The sequence below is a fragment of the Malania oleifera genome, chromosome 2 (genome assembly GCF_029873635.1).
Source record: "Malania oleifera isolate guangnan ecotype guangnan chromosome 2, ASM2987363v1, whole genome shotgun sequence".
Classification (NCBI taxonomy): domain Eukaryota; kingdom Viridiplantae; phylum Streptophyta; class Magnoliopsida; order Santalales; family Ximeniaceae; genus Malania; species Malania oleifera.
In genome coordinates this window covers 104797546-104815053 of record NC_080418.1, presented here as the reverse complement: position 1 = coordinate 104815053, position 17508 = coordinate 104797546, and positions in this window count along the sequence as shown.

The following is a 17508-nucleotide window of genomic DNA, read 5'->3' as shown; positions in this document are numbered from 1 at the left end:
TGGTATAAGGAGGTCGTTATATCGTACCTAATATAAATTACCATATAACGTTGGCAGTGACATGAGGAGGTCATTGTATGATCATTTATATTAAGGGGGTAAAATGTTGGCAGTGGAATGAGGAGTTTGTTTTATCGATTTACTATAAACAGGGTTGTGAGTGTGTGTTGTGATTGTGAAAGTGTGTGAAGTACATGTGTGGTATCCTGTGTGGATGTGTATCCTACGTGGATGAGTATCCTGTGTGGATGTGAAGCTTGTACAGTATCCTGCGTGGATGTGTGGTATCCTGTGTGGATATGGACCCTGTATGGGTGTGAATGAAGTGTGTGGTATCCTGTGTGGATATGTTGTGGTTATGTGTATACATGAATCTCTGTGGGATGATTAATATTGTATATGTGTGAAGTAAATTGCATGAATATTTATAGCAAAGTAAAACTCTCTGCCCGAGGACTTACTAAGTAAGGTGAGTGCCCTGATCAGTATCAGTTGTATTCACACCCAGATTAAAGGGTAAGGTTACAAATGGTATCAGAACAAAGGAGCATTACATGTATGGGCATGTAAACTCCCAATCCTCAGGAACTTTTGCTATAAATATTGGTTATGTTTGTATGACAACCATCTGTGTGCGCCTTGCAAGTTGTTGTTGATTAATTAATGAATATATTTTGTATCTACTAAAAACCCTTTTGCCACACACTGTTATAGTTTACTTCTACCTTACTGAGAGTCTCACCCTGGCATATTATTATCTTTTTTAGGTCCTTTAGGTTATTGAGCTTGGAAAGCTCTTGGGGTAGGGTTTAGAATTTTGGTAATATTGAGCGGTTAAAAGAACAGTTTATGTTTTAGAATTTCTAGTTATGTAATATATGTGAATGGATACTCCTTTTTAGGTTGCATATATTACTCTAGTATTTTATTCAGAGTATGTTTAATTATTTTCCACTGCGTGAATGGTATCAGAGACACGCGTGAATTGTCTTATCACACCCCAGGCCCCACCTGGCAGGTTCGGGGCCTAACAAAGTTGTAGAAAGCCGAACCCAGAAAATAAGGAAATAAATAAGAAAAGAAGGAAAATTTTTAAGGGCAAACAACAGGATTTATCAACGAACTCCCTATTTTTGTCGACGAAGTCCCTTCTGCAATTCATTGACAAAGTTCAGGCGTCGTCGACAAGGAAATGCCAAGAGGAATTTCAGGCTTAGGGTTCGTCAACGAACCCTTCCTTTCGTTGATGAACATCCTTCTTTAATTCGTCAATGAAGGCACCATTTCGTCGGCGAATGCGACCGGGTCAACGATCTATAAATAGGATTTTTTATTTCTTCTTCATTAAGAAATCATCTCTCTCTCTCTCCCTCTCTCTCTCTCTCTCTCTCTCTCTCTCTCTCTCTCTCTCTCTCTCTCTCTCTCTCTCTAAACCGGCGCCCCTCACTCTCTCTTTATGATTCTTAGCCATTGGTCGCTCGAATCGATGATCGAACATTACCACAAGGATCTCGGGGAAATTCTCTACAAGTCTAGCGGATTGGATTCTTGAACGGGGTCTTTCCAGGCATCACCCCAAAGTTGAGGTAACGGTAGAAATGGGCTGTTTATTTAGCATATAACTATTTAAATGGGGAGTATGGCATGGGGGCGTTTAATGGTTATTATTTTGGGGAAATGTGTTTTCAGGGCTTTGGAACCCGTGTTGTCGTGGGTTGGGCTTAGGAGCATTGTAGGAACTCTCTTAATAAATAGGTAAGGGGATTAAGTTAAATCAGGAGTTTTATTAAAGTTAAACCAAATAAAATGCTATATATGTATATTTATGTTTTCGATTGTTATTTAAAAAACCAACCGTTCAAAATGGACTTTTCAAAATTAGGATATATGATATGGTATTTTGAGTAAAAATGAACGGTGGAAAGTTGGTTTGACATTATAAACTAAATATATTATGCTTCTCGGTTGCCTACGAGCTATGTTTAAAATACTGAAAATGTGTGGCAGGTGAATAATTTTATAGTTTATCGTGAAATCGAATTTGGAAATGATTGTGAAATATACTGAAACTGTTTGCGAAATACTGGAACTGTTTATGAAAATGCAGGGATTTGGTATAGCAGCCATGAGTCGAGTTTTATATGATGGCCAAGAGCTGGGATTATGTTTAGCGGCTGTGAGCTGAGTTTTAAATGACGACCAAGGGGCGGGATTATGTTCAGCGGCTATGAGTCGAGATGTATATGACAGTTGGGGGCCGAGTTTTATAATATGATAGATTTTTATACGGAATGAGTTTGAAGTATAGTTTTAATTACTTAAATTGCATGATATGCTTTAGGAACCTTAAGGACTAGTTATGTTATGAGCACGGTACCGTTGCTAGAAATTCAGTATTTGAGCATGTGTGTTCTGGATAGAAGTGTAGGGTGGTTTTAGCTGATTAGCTTCAGTAGAGGGTGTACTATCCCTGGCAGTCCAGACTAGGAAGTGGTAAGACAATCAGACCCACAAGCAAGTTGCAGATGCTTGCAATTAGAGTTAGCGGCTGATGAATGACTTGACTCTGTCTAAGTTGATCCCCCAAGGCTTAGTCTACCTTCGGGCCTCACAACTCGTACCATGAAGGAAGTAAATGGTGTTTAGTCCCAGGATGCATATCTGTAGATTAATGTAAATGATGTTATTTATTTACTAAATTGTTTATACCATGCAAATGAGATGAATATTTTCAATTGTATAAAGTGAGTACAATGTAAATAGCTATTTTCGATTAAATGAGGACGAATTCTGTAAATACTAAATGTATGTTGACCACACACTGATATTAACTTGATCTGCTTTAGTGAGAATGTGAATTACGGTGTTATCCCAAGAGCGGGGGTGAATTGGGTATTTTCAAAAATTAAGTCCTTCAAGTTCTAATTTTAAAAACTATCAATTGCAATCTACTTAATACCTATCTTAAATGTTTCATAATTAATCAATTTAATGTGTGTCTTTATCAAGCATACAATTTTACCCAATTGCACACAAACTTATCAAATGCTCAACTCATACACAATAAACATATAATTTAAATGTAAGCAGAAGTTAAAAGAAGTTAAGGGAAGAGAGAAGACAAACACGATTTTTATGAGGTTCGGCCTACCCCAGCCTATGTCCTTGCCTTGAGCAACCTACTCAAGAATTCCACTAAAAATCCACTCCTTTAACTGGGACGGAGCTTCCCTTACAATCTGCTGCTTATAAGAGGCGTAACTTTCTCCTCAACCCCGGTTCATAGACCAAACCATAAATACAAAATAAAATTACAATTTCTGCAAAAACTCAAATGCTTCCACACAAAGCTAGTGAGTACAATAGAAACCTAATACATACTCATATGATAAAAGTTGAAGCTCAATGTGTGAGTATCATATTCAATGATATTTCTTGAAATAAGCTATGAATGATCGTTATTTAAAATATGTAGGACAAAGATGCTCCAACGATCTAATCAACTATATGATTTTTATAAAATTATTTGAATTGTAGGTATAGTTCAAAAATTTAAATCAAATTTATGATCTTCACAAAAATTACTCGAACAATTGATTTTCATTTAAGATAAAAAATATAGTCTTTATCAAAATATTTAGTTAATAAGGTTTCTCTAGAATATTAAATCAGATATATTTTTTTTAACAATAATTATGCTAAGATGAAATCTTTGAATAAATAATAAACTTGATAGTTTTTCAAAAATTTGAAACTTTAACAAAAACTTCTATCAAATAATGATCTTTCACAAAATGTATATATAATTAATAACTCAAGAACTATCTCTCAAAAAAGAAAATTCAAGAATAAATTTGTGAGAGGAAAAAGTCTTTGAGAATCAGCAAACAATTAGTTTGATCACCAAACCTCAATACCCAAGTTGTATGCACAATATTCGCTGGAACTCCTTTTGAAAATCAACGTAACCCAAGCTCAAATTTGTTGTGAATGCTTTGAAATCGCAAGCAATAGCTTAGCAGTGTGTTCAATGCTCTCAAGAGATGTGCAAAAGTTCAAGGCTCCCAATAGATGTTCAAAAAGTGGTGCTCTAGGGTTTAGAGTTTAGGTTTATGAGCAAACTCACCACCTAAACAATTTTTTGCCGTTATATCATTGAAAATATCATATTTACGTCTGTATCCATGCTGGAACATCGTTTTGCTCCCCGACCTTCGTCGACGAATGGGTACGTTCATCGATGAGTGTACAACACTCATTCATTGACGAGACCATGAGTTCGTTGACGAGAGCATTGTCTGAACTTTTTGGGCTCTCGATATTTTTTCGTTAACGAGACAACACTGTTCATCATCAAGTGGCCTTCATATGTTCATCGACAAGGCCATGGGGTTCATCGACGAGGCCTCTAAAATTTGTATCGAAAAATTTATTCAACCTAGAACTAATGTAAATAAATCTTTCATGAAATGCATGAGTCCTAAGGTCTATCTAGGGTATATTTGAGTTTCGAATTAAATCATATGAAATATGTAAATACATTCAATTCTAAATACCCATTCCCATTGAAGATCTTGAACTTAAAGCTTGCTTCTTCATCCTTTTATTCTTCTAGTTCCATGGATTGAGCCAAGTGATATGTACTTTAGGTTTCTCGTGGCTTCCATATCAAGCTTACCGTTCGTGCATTCTAAATCATGATCTTGTTCACAAACTCAATTGCACAAGTTAAATGCCAAATGATTTGTCATTATCAAAACAGGATTGGACTCATAGAGTTAACAATCTCCCCTTTTTTTATGATGACAAACACACAAGCAAAAATGGGTTACGCCTAACAAGGCTCCCCTAAGATAATGCATAATTTAGAATTCAGCAATATAGCGACATGGTTTACACACAATGAAGTTCATACACATTATAGAATATGCAATATATTTGCTAGTATATACTTCTATATAGGAAAACACGTTTGCTTACTACTTCTCCCCCTTTTTGACAAAAGAAAAATCATTTTTGCTTACTAACTTCTCCCCCTTTTGACATCAATAAAAAGGTATAAAAAAATGTGCTAACATAATTACATCTCATCTTTGCAATCAAAATACACTTCAACCTCTATGTTATAAGATTGTACTACGGAATATATCTCCCTATATTACTCAATTTACTTCTCCCCCTTTCTAATGTATGTTTGGGTTGTTGAATCAAATTTCAATGTGAATATACACAGTATTGCAATATACATAGACATAGATAAGCAAATCAGTCCATTACAATTCAAAAGTTTATGTGAGCATCAACATGTGTCATACCCATAAAAATTTAACATTTAGTAACCATTTGTTAAGTTTTAAACTAAATGTTAGAATTCGTAGACGAGTTTAGTTAGCCAAGGTAAGGGAAATATGTTATGCTAGGAATTTCAGAAATTTTATCTGTCGTATATATGTGTTTCGGGGTGAATTCTACAGGGTATAAATTATTTTTATTCTCAGAAAGTACAGATTTTATTACAGGGGTTTTTGTTTATTTAATTGTGTGGCATGAGTTAATATTAGATTAGTTCAGGATTTATACAGTTTTTCAAAATATCATGATTTATAGTGTTTTTTGCATAGAAACAAATTTTACTAGATTTTATAGAATTATGAATTACAGTGTATATATAGACAGATATATTTTATAGACAAATATTATGCAGACAGATATATTTTGCAGACAGATATTTTACAGATATTATACAAACATATATTTTACAATGTTTACATAATGTCATGATTTCCAAAACCATAACACTCAAACATTACAGATTATTCAGTCAGATTTTACAGTTATTTCAGTCAGATATTACAATTATTTTAATCAGATAATACAATATTTCGGATCAGATTTATAGTGTTATGATTATTTTGGAATCATGATGAAACAGTAAGATAATTATATATATATATATATTAGTATTATATAGTATTAGATCCCAGACAAATTATTTTATACAGATTCAGTTAGTAGAGCACAATACCGTTGCTATTTTCATATTAGAGTGCAACCACATATCTCAGATAGTGTGTGGATTCCGTCAACCGTGCCTACGGAGAGATTGCAGTCTCCACAGTATTTTGGGTTGAGGAGGCCGGTTCGACGAGGTAGATACCAGTATCGTGCCTTTGGAGAGATTGCAATAAAGACCGGACTGAGGATTGGTAGAGTATTTAGGTGACTTATCCTGGTAAGCCAACCAGAGTTAAGTCCAGCCTATAGGCCGCACAACCCTATCATGAAAGGTTAAATCATGACATACAGATTTTCAGGGATATTTCTTAGTTATTTATATATGTATAGATTTACAGAAGAACAATAGATATATTATATTCTTATCAGTATTGATAAATAGAAAACTCAATTAATACAATTGTATTTTAAGCCATGTAGGTGTGAGTTGCATAGTATTTACATGATATCTCAGTTCAGTTATTTATCAGTAAATTATTTATGTTGATTCAGTTGCCACACACTAGTAATAACATATTTCTTCTTACTGAGCATTGTCTCATCTCAGTTAATTAACATTTTTCAGTTGATTCAACTAGACGACCAGATCAAACTCGCAGGTAGAAAGGTCATCTACACTACCTTGTCTAAAGGGTAAGTGTTATCAAGGGATTGTATTTTTTAGTAGCATTCAAGTGTGTTGGGTAGAAGGTGTAACGACCTGAATAAAAATGAGATTTAAATAATAAAAGGAAGGGAAATGAAAACCGGAAACAGAAGGAGGCCGTAGACTTCGTCGACGAATACAGGGTCTCGTCGACAAGTGCATAAGGAAATTCGTCAATAAACACAGGGCTTCGTCGACGAGAATATGCCGAGAGAGGTTCTGGGGCAGCCTGAATTTCGTCGACGAATACAGGGTCTCGTCGACGAATTTAATGAAGGACTCGTCGACGAGGTGACGTGTCTCATCAACGAAATCCCCTGTTTTATAAATATGGAAATCTGAATTTAAGCTTCTCTAAGAAGCTAACTCTCTCTCTCTCTCTCTCTCTCTCTCTCTCTCTCTCTCCTTTTCAGTTCTCCCTCTTTCTTTCGTCGATTTCGGGCCAAATTTACACCAAATCGACAATCCGAAGTCACCACGACGCTTTTGGGGAAGTTTTCTCCAAATCTGCTAGAGCGGATTGTTAGTGAAAGTTAGGTGGAAACCATTCCAAATCTAGGGTAAGACTTTTTACTCAATATTTGGATTTGTGACAGTTGTAAAAAGTGTTATACGCTTAGAAATACTGAACTTTAATTCTGGGCAATGTTGTTTCCAGGGGTGTTGAATTAGGAACGTAGGGAATCATCCCTAAGTTGAGGTAAGGCTTTTAAGCCGAATTTGATTTAGTGGTAGTTATAGAAAATGTTGTACGTACGAAAATACTTAACTTTAATACTAGGAGTTTTCATTTTCAGGGTGTCGAGTTAGAAACCCTACAGGTGTAAGGCAGTTTTATTAGGGGCTTTTCAGGAATCAGGTAAAGGGATAAACTAAGTTAGTTTTGTTTTGAGAAAATGAATATATATGTATATATAAAATTTGGTTTCAGGAAGAATAAATATATTTATATATATGATTTATATTTGCAAAATAATGTGAAAATGATCGTATGTTGAATATGTGAAAATCCATTTGTGTGGCATGAGTAAAAATGTTGTGAAATACTGTTTTCTGGGAATGTGGATGATATGGATTTTTATGATAGAAAATCGGTGTACAGGCCAAGATTTCATATGTTTTGTTGGCATACGGGCTGTGCTATGTGATGTGATTTGCCAGCGTACGGGCTGTGCTATGTTTTGTCGGCGTACGGGCTGAGCTATGATAAAATGTGTAATACCGGCGTATGAGCCGATGATTTTCATGATACACGTATATATGCAAAATGATATGATTGATGTGAAAATTAATGATATGAGATATCCATGTATCACCATTTTAGAATATATTATATGATATCAGAACTTGGTTGGCTTGGTCTCGGCTAGCACTTGTACGGTACAGTTGCTATGTGTCCATGGTCTTCGTGATCATGTTATCTATGTTAACGCCGCTGTACAGAGTGGTGTTAGATTGGATGGTGAATGTGGTTTATAAGAAGTGTGCTGATCGCCCCTGGTGTACGAACCAGGTTTGACAAACCCATCAGACCTACAGACTACTATTTGACTTGGCAGTGGTCGGCCAACCATTGTCAAGTCCCGCCTTCGGGCCACACAACCCAGTCATGTGGGGTAATACATGATAACAACCAGCTAACCTACCAAGATTGTTTTTATGTTATTATTATTATTATATGAGATGAGATATGCTTATGAAATGCAGTATGTTCTGCCATGTTTTGATATACATATGTTTTCCCAAATTTGATAAACAGTACTGAATATGTTATATATGATATATGTAGAACACAGAATACTCATGTTGTCACAGACTGGTATTAGTTTATTTCCCTTGCAAAGAGGTGTCTCACCCCTAAGTCTTATTAACTTTTCAGGAGCCCCAGATAGGAGAGCGAGAAAAGCCATGCTGAGCTAGTATTATATATCTGCCCTCTGCGAAGGGTAAGTTTGTAGGGACAATTAGATTTTGTGGGAAATGTCCCTAGATACGATTTTGGTATGTATTTATAAAGAAATACAGTGGTATATTGACTCTAGTATATTGTAATGCATGTTATGATGAGATGTATATGATTATATGCTTTCTGCTGCTTAGGCTTTTGCTATATATTCTGTTAAAACCCTGGTACCCATGGGTCCAAGTGGATGATGACCTGCTGAGCTGGGATGTATGACGTTGATATTATTATTATAAAAACAAATTTGTGGAAAATTGGCAGGTCGTGAGAGAAGGTGCTAGGATTATGTATAATTATGCATGTATGCTTTGGGTTAGTAATGGATTCTAGTATTGTAATTGTGGATATATTACTTTATGCTTTCCGCTATATAGGTGATTTCAGGGGTATCAGACTAAAATGATTATCAGTATATTTTATATATTATAAAAAAAGTGGTATGGAATTTCAAGTTGTTACGCGCTCTCTCCTTATTTTTTCGATGAATTCTCTGCTGATTGGAGAATGAAAAATACCACCGGGTTCCTATCTCAGCAACCAACATTTTAATCAGAGTGGATTTGTGATTAAGGCATTGTAGGCACCACTCCTGGGATAAGGTAAACCCACACTCTCTCTTTAATTTCTCCCTAATATTCAGCCAAATTGACGATTGGAAACCACCATGTGGTTCTAGGGGCGATTCTCTCCAATATAATCGGAGTGGATTCGTGATTTGGGGTTCCTAGGCACCACCCCAAACTAGGATAAGGAAGTTTTTTTTAAGATTTATTAGCCATTTAATTTATGTGGACTTGGAAATGTTAGGGTATTAACAATTATGAGGTTAAAACTGATTAAGATAGGATTTTTGGAATACATGGTCTCGTTTTTCGTTTGGTATGCGCCTTGCCAGTTGTTGTTAATTAATTAATGAATATATTTTGTATCTACTAAAAACCCTTTTGTCACACACTGTTATAGTTTACTTCTTCCTTACTGAGAGGTGTCTCACCCCCAGCATATTATTATTTTTTTAGGTCCTTCAAGTGATCGAGCTTAGAAAGCTCTTGGGGCAGGGTTTAGAATTTTGGTAATATTAAGCCATTAAAAGAACAATTTACGTTTTAGAATTTCTAGTTATGTAATATATGTGAATGGATACTTCTTTTTGGGCTATATATAGTACTCTGGTCTTTTATTTGGAGTATGTTTAATTATTTTTTGCTACCTGAATGGTATCAGAGACGCACGTGAATTGTCTCATCACACCCCGGGCCCCACCTGGCGGGTTCGGGGCGTGACAATTCAAGTCATCAAATTTACTTCAATATAACCAAATACAAGACATAAAATACCAATTTCTACTATAAACTAACACAAATTTCAACTCAAATTTCAGAATTTCAGCTCAAATTGCAAACAAAAAGAACTAGATTTAAACAACTTAATGTAGGAAAACATACCTCATTTCCATTCCTTATAGTATGTCTTCCCAACGTTCGGATTGTACTTTGTGGCAGAACAATCAAATTGTACAATCCAAACCCAATTTTCACTTGCAAGACCTGTTTCACGTAGGTTGGCACCCCCCTCTCGGCTCTCTCTGCTCTCAGCCTCTTTTGTGAATTACAGACGAAGAGGAAGGAGGAAGAAATGATATAAGCAAACAAAAAATGTTACTTAGGATAATGTTTTTTAACCACCATGTGTTAATGGGTGGTGACTCGCCCAAACAAAATATGCTAGAAAAATCCAATGTTTTTTATTTAAAAAATGTTGGACCATCTAATATCTGTTATTTAAAAAGCACTAACCCATCGAGCATTTTTTTTAATGCATCAATTTTGAAAATAAATCTCACTTTGCCAAATAATTTTAATTAAAATAAATTTAAACTTGGAAAAAGCTAGCAGTTTGGCACCTTTCCATCTTCCTCCATCTCCAACTTTCTACTCTCAGCCTCTTCTGTGAATTGCAGACAAAGAGGAAAGAGGAAGAAATGATTTAAGCGAGCAAAAAATTGTTACTTGGGAATGTTGTAAAACGTGTATATTATACATGTGGATGACTATCTTGAGAATAGGTTATAACTTTTGGTATGCCCATATAATGATTCATTATGGAATTGACCTTTGGGATGCAAATATAATCTTTACCTATATAAGGACATGCTTTACAACCAAAATGAATATAAAAATATGATTAGCAACATCTAGTTCCTGAAGAACTAGACAGCAGAATTTCTACAGCTCCAAATTTCTTTACTTTAATTTTTTTATAATTCTCTTTTTATTTCATTTACAACACGTTATCAACACAATCAAGTCTCCAATGGTATAGCAGAATCTTTTAAGTTTCGTTGGTATTATTCCAAGGTAAGAATCTTGTTTTTTTTTTTTTTTTTACATTTGTTATCTATATTACTTTAGTTTTTTTTTTTTGTCAAACTATATTTATATGTTAACTATATCTCTTATCTTGAATATGTGTACTTAAATATTTTTATGTTGAAATATATGTGAGAATAACATTTTCATTTTAATATTTACCTAACTTTGAATTTTTATTTGTTTTTAAAAATGACTTTATGATGTCAAACCTTAGAAAGCTGAATTCGTTGCCCTTGATATTTCTGGAAGAAATTATCTACCATGGGTACTTGATGCTAAGATTCACCTTAATGCTATGAATCTTGGTAGTACAATTGAAGAAGGAAATCAAGCATCCTTGCAGGATCGTACAAACGCAATGATTTTCCTTCGACACCATTTGCACGAAGAATTGAAAATTGAGTACCTTACTATGAATGACCCATTAGTCCTTTGGAACAACTTGAAGGAGAGATATGAACATCAAAAAACGGTAATTCTTCCAAAAGCTTGATATGATTGGATACACTTGCGATTGCAAGATTTTAGAACTATAAGTGAATATAATTCAGCCTTGTTTAAAATTAGTTCTCAATTGATGTTATGTGGAGAAAAATTACTAATGATGATATGTTAAAAAAAACATATTCGACTTTTTATGCCTCGAATGTGCTCCTACAGCAATCGAGAGCATAGATTTACAAAATATTATAAGCTAATTTCTTTTTTACTAGTGGCTGAACAAAATAATGAGCTTTTGTTGAAAAATCATCAATCTCGTCCAACTGGTTCAACACCATTCCCCGAGGTGAATGTGGCTTTTTCTCAAGGTCGTGGACGAGATCATGGGAGTAAAAGGGGTTGTGGTAGGAAAATTTGTTGGGTCTGTGATGATCATTCTTCAAAGTTTGAAAGCAAAGGTGCTGAAAAGGCTTAAAGGAAATGGGCAAAGAGTAAAGAAAGTTCTGAACAAAATAACAAAGTGCAAAATAATGACAATATTTGCTATAGGTGTGGAACAAAAGGTCATTGGTCTCGAATATGTCGCACTCCTAAACACCTAGTTGATCTTTACAAGGCATCGTTAAAAGGAAAAATGAAAAATGTTGAAGTGAATTTGTCTAAACCCATTGATGCTAAGTATGAGTCTCCTTTGGATGTTGATTTTGATGTTTCTGATTTTTTGGAGGGTCCAAGTGGCAAAATTGATCATTTAATTGGGGATGGAAATGTCTGCTATTAAATTATCTTCACGTTTATGTTATTTTGAAAAAAATAATTTCTGTAATTTTTAAAAGTTTTACATATTATATGCTTGGTAATATTTTGTTATCTTTCTTAAATTCTTAAATTTTATTTTTCATTTACTAGATCATACAATATAAACTTGATAAAATGGAGGATGACATGTGTTTGGTGGACAGTGGCATGACTCACACAATTCTTCATGTTTAAAAATATTTCTTGCAATTAACATTAGCTAAAATTAATGTTAATACAATATTTGGATCTTCAAATGTAATAGAGGGCTCTGGAAGAGTTCATATTATGTTTCCAAATGGGACAAAATTGTATAATGATGATGCGTTGTATTCTAGTAGATCCCAAAGAAATCTACTAAGTTTTAAAGATATACGTCGCAATGGATATCATGTTGAAACAAAAAATGAAGGAGATATGAAATATATTTTAATTACATCTACATTTTCAAACCAGAAGATCATATTGGAAAAATTTTCAAGTTTTTCATCTGGCCTATATTTCACAAAAATAAGGATGGGTGAATCAAATTTTATGCACTGGAAGTGCTTCGAGCCTAGAAGTTTTATACTTTGGCATGATCGTCTTGGCCATCCTGATTCAACTATGATGCGACAAATCATTGAAAATACACATGGATGTCCATTAAAGGATTAGGAAATTCTTTTACCTGGTGATTGTTTTTGTATTTCTTATGCTCAAGGAAGCCTACTTGTTAGACCTTCTTCATCTAAATTACCTTCAGAGTTTCCATCTTTTTTGCAAAGAATACAAAGAGATATTTGTGGCCCAATCCATCTATTTTGCAGACCATTTCGATATTTCATGGTTTTAATGGATGCTTCCACTTGATGGTCACATGTTTGTCTACTTTCAACTCGTAATGTTGCTTTTGCTAAATTTCTTGCTCAAATAATAAAGTTAAGATCAAGTTTTCCTGATTATCCCATTCACACTGTTCGTTTAGATAATGCAAGTGAATTTACTTCAAAATAATTTTATGACTATTGCATGTCAATAGGAATAAGTGTTGAACATTCTATTGCACAAGTTCATACACAAAATGGTTTAGCGAAATCCTTTATTTAGCGTTTACAATTTATTGCTAGACCTATGCTTATGAAATCAAAGCTTCCTACATCTACTTGGGGTCATGCTATAGTGCATGCTGCGTCTTTGATTAGAATTAGACCAACTGCATATCACAAGTTTTTACCTTCACAGCTTGTGCTTAACCACCAACCTAATATATCTTATCTTTGAATTTTTGGTTGCATAGTATATGTTCCTATTGCACTTGCGCAACGAAGAAGATGGGACCACAACGTCGGCTTGGTATTTATGTTGGTTTTGATTTTCCTTATATCATTAGAAATCTTGAACCACTAACAAGTGATCTTTTTAGAGTAAGTGTTGGTTTAGGTGTAATCTCAAGAGGGGGATGAATTGGGTATTTTAAATTCTTTGAACCTATTTACCACTTAATCCCTATTTGTATATTTAACAAATCAATTTCAGGGATTTATGACAGAATTAAAATTATTTTATCAATGAGCTCTTTTTACCCAATAAATTGTGTGTAACATTAATCAACATACACATGCAATATGAACAAATAAAATGTAGTATGGAAAGTACAGAGTTAAGGGAAGACAACTCCCTCCTACTCCGCTGCTTACAAGAGATACGACTCTCCTCTCAAACCCCGGTTCACACACCGAACCATGAATATAATGAAATCTGTAAAACACTCAAAATTGCTTCCAAACAAAGCTGGTGAGTACAATTCAAAATCCTAATACATTACCATTTGATGAAATTTGAAGCTCAGAATGTATGAAATGATACAATTGTTTATGAATGATATGCTTCAACACACAAACCCCTTTTTATCAAATCTCCCAAAAGTTTTTGTATAACTCAATGCTTTGAAAAACTTAGGTTAAATATTTGAATACAAAAACACTTTGAAGATTGCAAAGATGTTAAATACACTTTGTCAAAAACAATATTTCTCTAAATATTTCAATCTCAATGTGATCTTGGTAATATTTGACTTAATGTGTATATATATATATATATATATATATGTATCTATATGATGAGAATACCAAATATCAACACACTTACTATATGATTTTTAGAAAATATCCTTCAATATATATGTAGTTATAAACATTAAGGATCTTCAAATAATTAGATTTATTATATTGAAAATATCAACTCTTTAAATGAAAAACTCACTTGAACAAAAAATATTTAATCAATAACTATAGCTCTTCTCAAGTGGTAATCTTCTCAAAAATGATTTGCTATATGCACACACAAGATCAACCTCTTATCAAATATTCAAAAGTAGATTTTGCAATGATCAGCTCTATGAGAAAATAGATATACTCTTGAATCAAAAACTTATTCAACCAATAACTAAAACCTTTCCCAAGTAATGAACTTGTCAAAATCAATCTTTATATGAATGTGAAAAACTCAATATCAAAGTTCTCTAAAGATGTTCAAAAACAAATGTTGATATGAGAATTTCTTAATAAAACTAAATGGATTAATCAAACCTTAATACCAAGTTGAACAAAAAATGTATGAGTGAGATCCCTTTTGGTTTTCTGAATTGATTTGCCCAAAGAAGATGAATGAAGAATGAAGTGCAGACAATTGTAGAGTCAACAGTTAACTTTAGTCTTCTGAAGTTGCCACTTTAGACGACTGACTATTGACTTCGGTCTTCTGAAGTTCCTAATTTCTGAAATTTTCTTTTCTAATTTAAAAACCTCCTTTGCTCTCTTTCTAGACTCTTTTATAAAAACATTTTCCGTGGTTTTGACATTATTTCAAAGTCCATGAATGTCCCTTAATGATGTTCATGAAATGCATGAGTCCTAAAGTCATTCTAAGATATGATTTGAGCCTCAAATTAAATCATATGAAAATGTAAGTATATGAGGTCTAAGTACCCATTCCCATAACGTTCTTGAACTTTGCCGCTTGCATCTTGATTCTCGTATTCCTTGACTTCCATGTAATGTGCCAAGATATGTAAGCTTTAATCTTCATGGCTTCCATTACTTGTTATCTTTCCGTGCATGCTTAATATTATTCCTGTTCACAATCTCAATTGTACAGATCAAATACCAAGTGATTTGTCATTATCAAAACAGGATTGGACTCGTAGAGTCAACAGTAAGATTTCTAGATTGTCAATTTGATGAATCAATTTTCTCATCATTAGGAGAAGGAAAAGGTAAAGGATTAAAAACACAAGAAATTTGTTAGAACACACCCACTTTGTCTAATCTTGATACATGCACAAATCAATGTGAACTTGAACTGCAAAGAATAATTCATTTGCAGAATGCAACAAATCAATTTCTAGATGTTTTTACAGACACCAAAAGGGTCACTCAATCACATGTTCCGGCCACAAATATGTATGCTAAATTGATTGTTCCTGAAGAACACCCAATGGAAATAGCATCTAATGAATTTAAAATGCGCCAAAAGCGTGGTAGACCAATTGGTGCAATGGATACTGTTCCTCGAATGAAAAAGGAAATGAATAAAAGTGACACTCCAAAATTGGTCATTAACACTCAAGAAGAGGTTAAAAGAAATATAGATCAACAATCTCATATTTCCATAGAAGCAACACCAGAAGTGTTTCCGATACCGAAAAATTATGAGATCTCATTAAAGTTTGGAAATTTGTGGAGAAAAAAAGAACTTGTTGTTGACAATGTGTTTGCATGTGCAATTGCTTCAGAAAATATTAATGATAATGAGCCTGAACCTCAAACGGCAGAAGAATGTCAATATCAAAATGATTGACCAAAATGGAAAGAAGCAATACAGGCTGAGCTAGACTCATTAGCCAAACGTAAGGTATTTGGACCAGTAATACAAACACCTGAGAATGTCAAACCTATTGGGTATAAATGAGTTTTTGTATGTAAAAGAAATGAAATGAATGAAATTGTGAGATACAAGGCGCGTCTTGCAGCAAAAGGTTTGTGATGCCCCAATTTAAATACCATTTTTTCATTAAATAATAAATTAATAATACTCAAACATTGGCCACTTCAGATTCTCTGATACCGTTTAAACATAACTCGACCCTAAGTCAAATACATATAACATCCTATCAATGGAAGTCAATATATACACAAATCATCCAGAATACAAATACCTAGAGTACTAAACATCCATACACATATACATATCTAACACACTCCAAAAAATCAATCAAAACTCTAGGGGATAACATACATCATTGAGTGAGACACATCTCAGTAAGACAGAATAAATTATTTACAATGTGTGACAATATGAGTTTCATTATATTACAATATATTCATTTCGGTGATATTACCTTCTGAGAAAAATATACCAATTCCACATTCATAATCATATAGATATACAACACAAGCTTTTATAAGCTTATTCAATTTCTCAAATTCATTCACATGCAACCCATATTCATCAACGAAGGTTCCCAAGGATAGGGTAGATTACACGCCCATACATGTAACTTCCCTCTACTCTGATATCGTTTGTAACCCTACTCGAATAACTCAGGTACAACTACAACTGATACTTATCACGGCACTCACCTTACTCAGTAAGCCCTCAAGCGGAGAGTTTTATTTCGCACTAATTATTTATGTTATTAAATTCATGCTCTTTCATTTTTCATTTCCTTTTTTCCATTTCGATTTTCATTTCCATTTCACATCTAGCTCATGAGTGTCCTCGATAACCAATACATGTGCGTCTGTAACTCATGGATGCCCTGAGGATATTCTCCATGCCATGCTTCACCCCATGGTCGAGGTTATGCTACCTTGCATATATTCTCCACGCTATGCTTCCCCCCATGGTCGAGGATGTGCGGCCCGAAGGCTGGATCTAACCGCAGTTAGCCTACCTGGTTAGATCAAAATAGAAAATCCATCTATAAGTCTGTAGTACGATTGGCTTGCCATAACCCTGGTCTAGACCCCGGGGTAAAACTACCCTTCTCAATGGCTCAATCAACTACCCACACTACACTCATCACGAGACCGTGTGGTAGCACTAACACCTCACTAGCAACGGTACCGTGCTCAATATCAACAACCATCCATCAGCGTTCTCATTTCCACATTCCATCATTCACATTTCACATTCACATTTTCAGTATTCATATTGCAGTATTCACATTGCAATATTCACATTTCATATTCTAATTTTAGTATTCACATTACAGTATTCTCATTGCAATA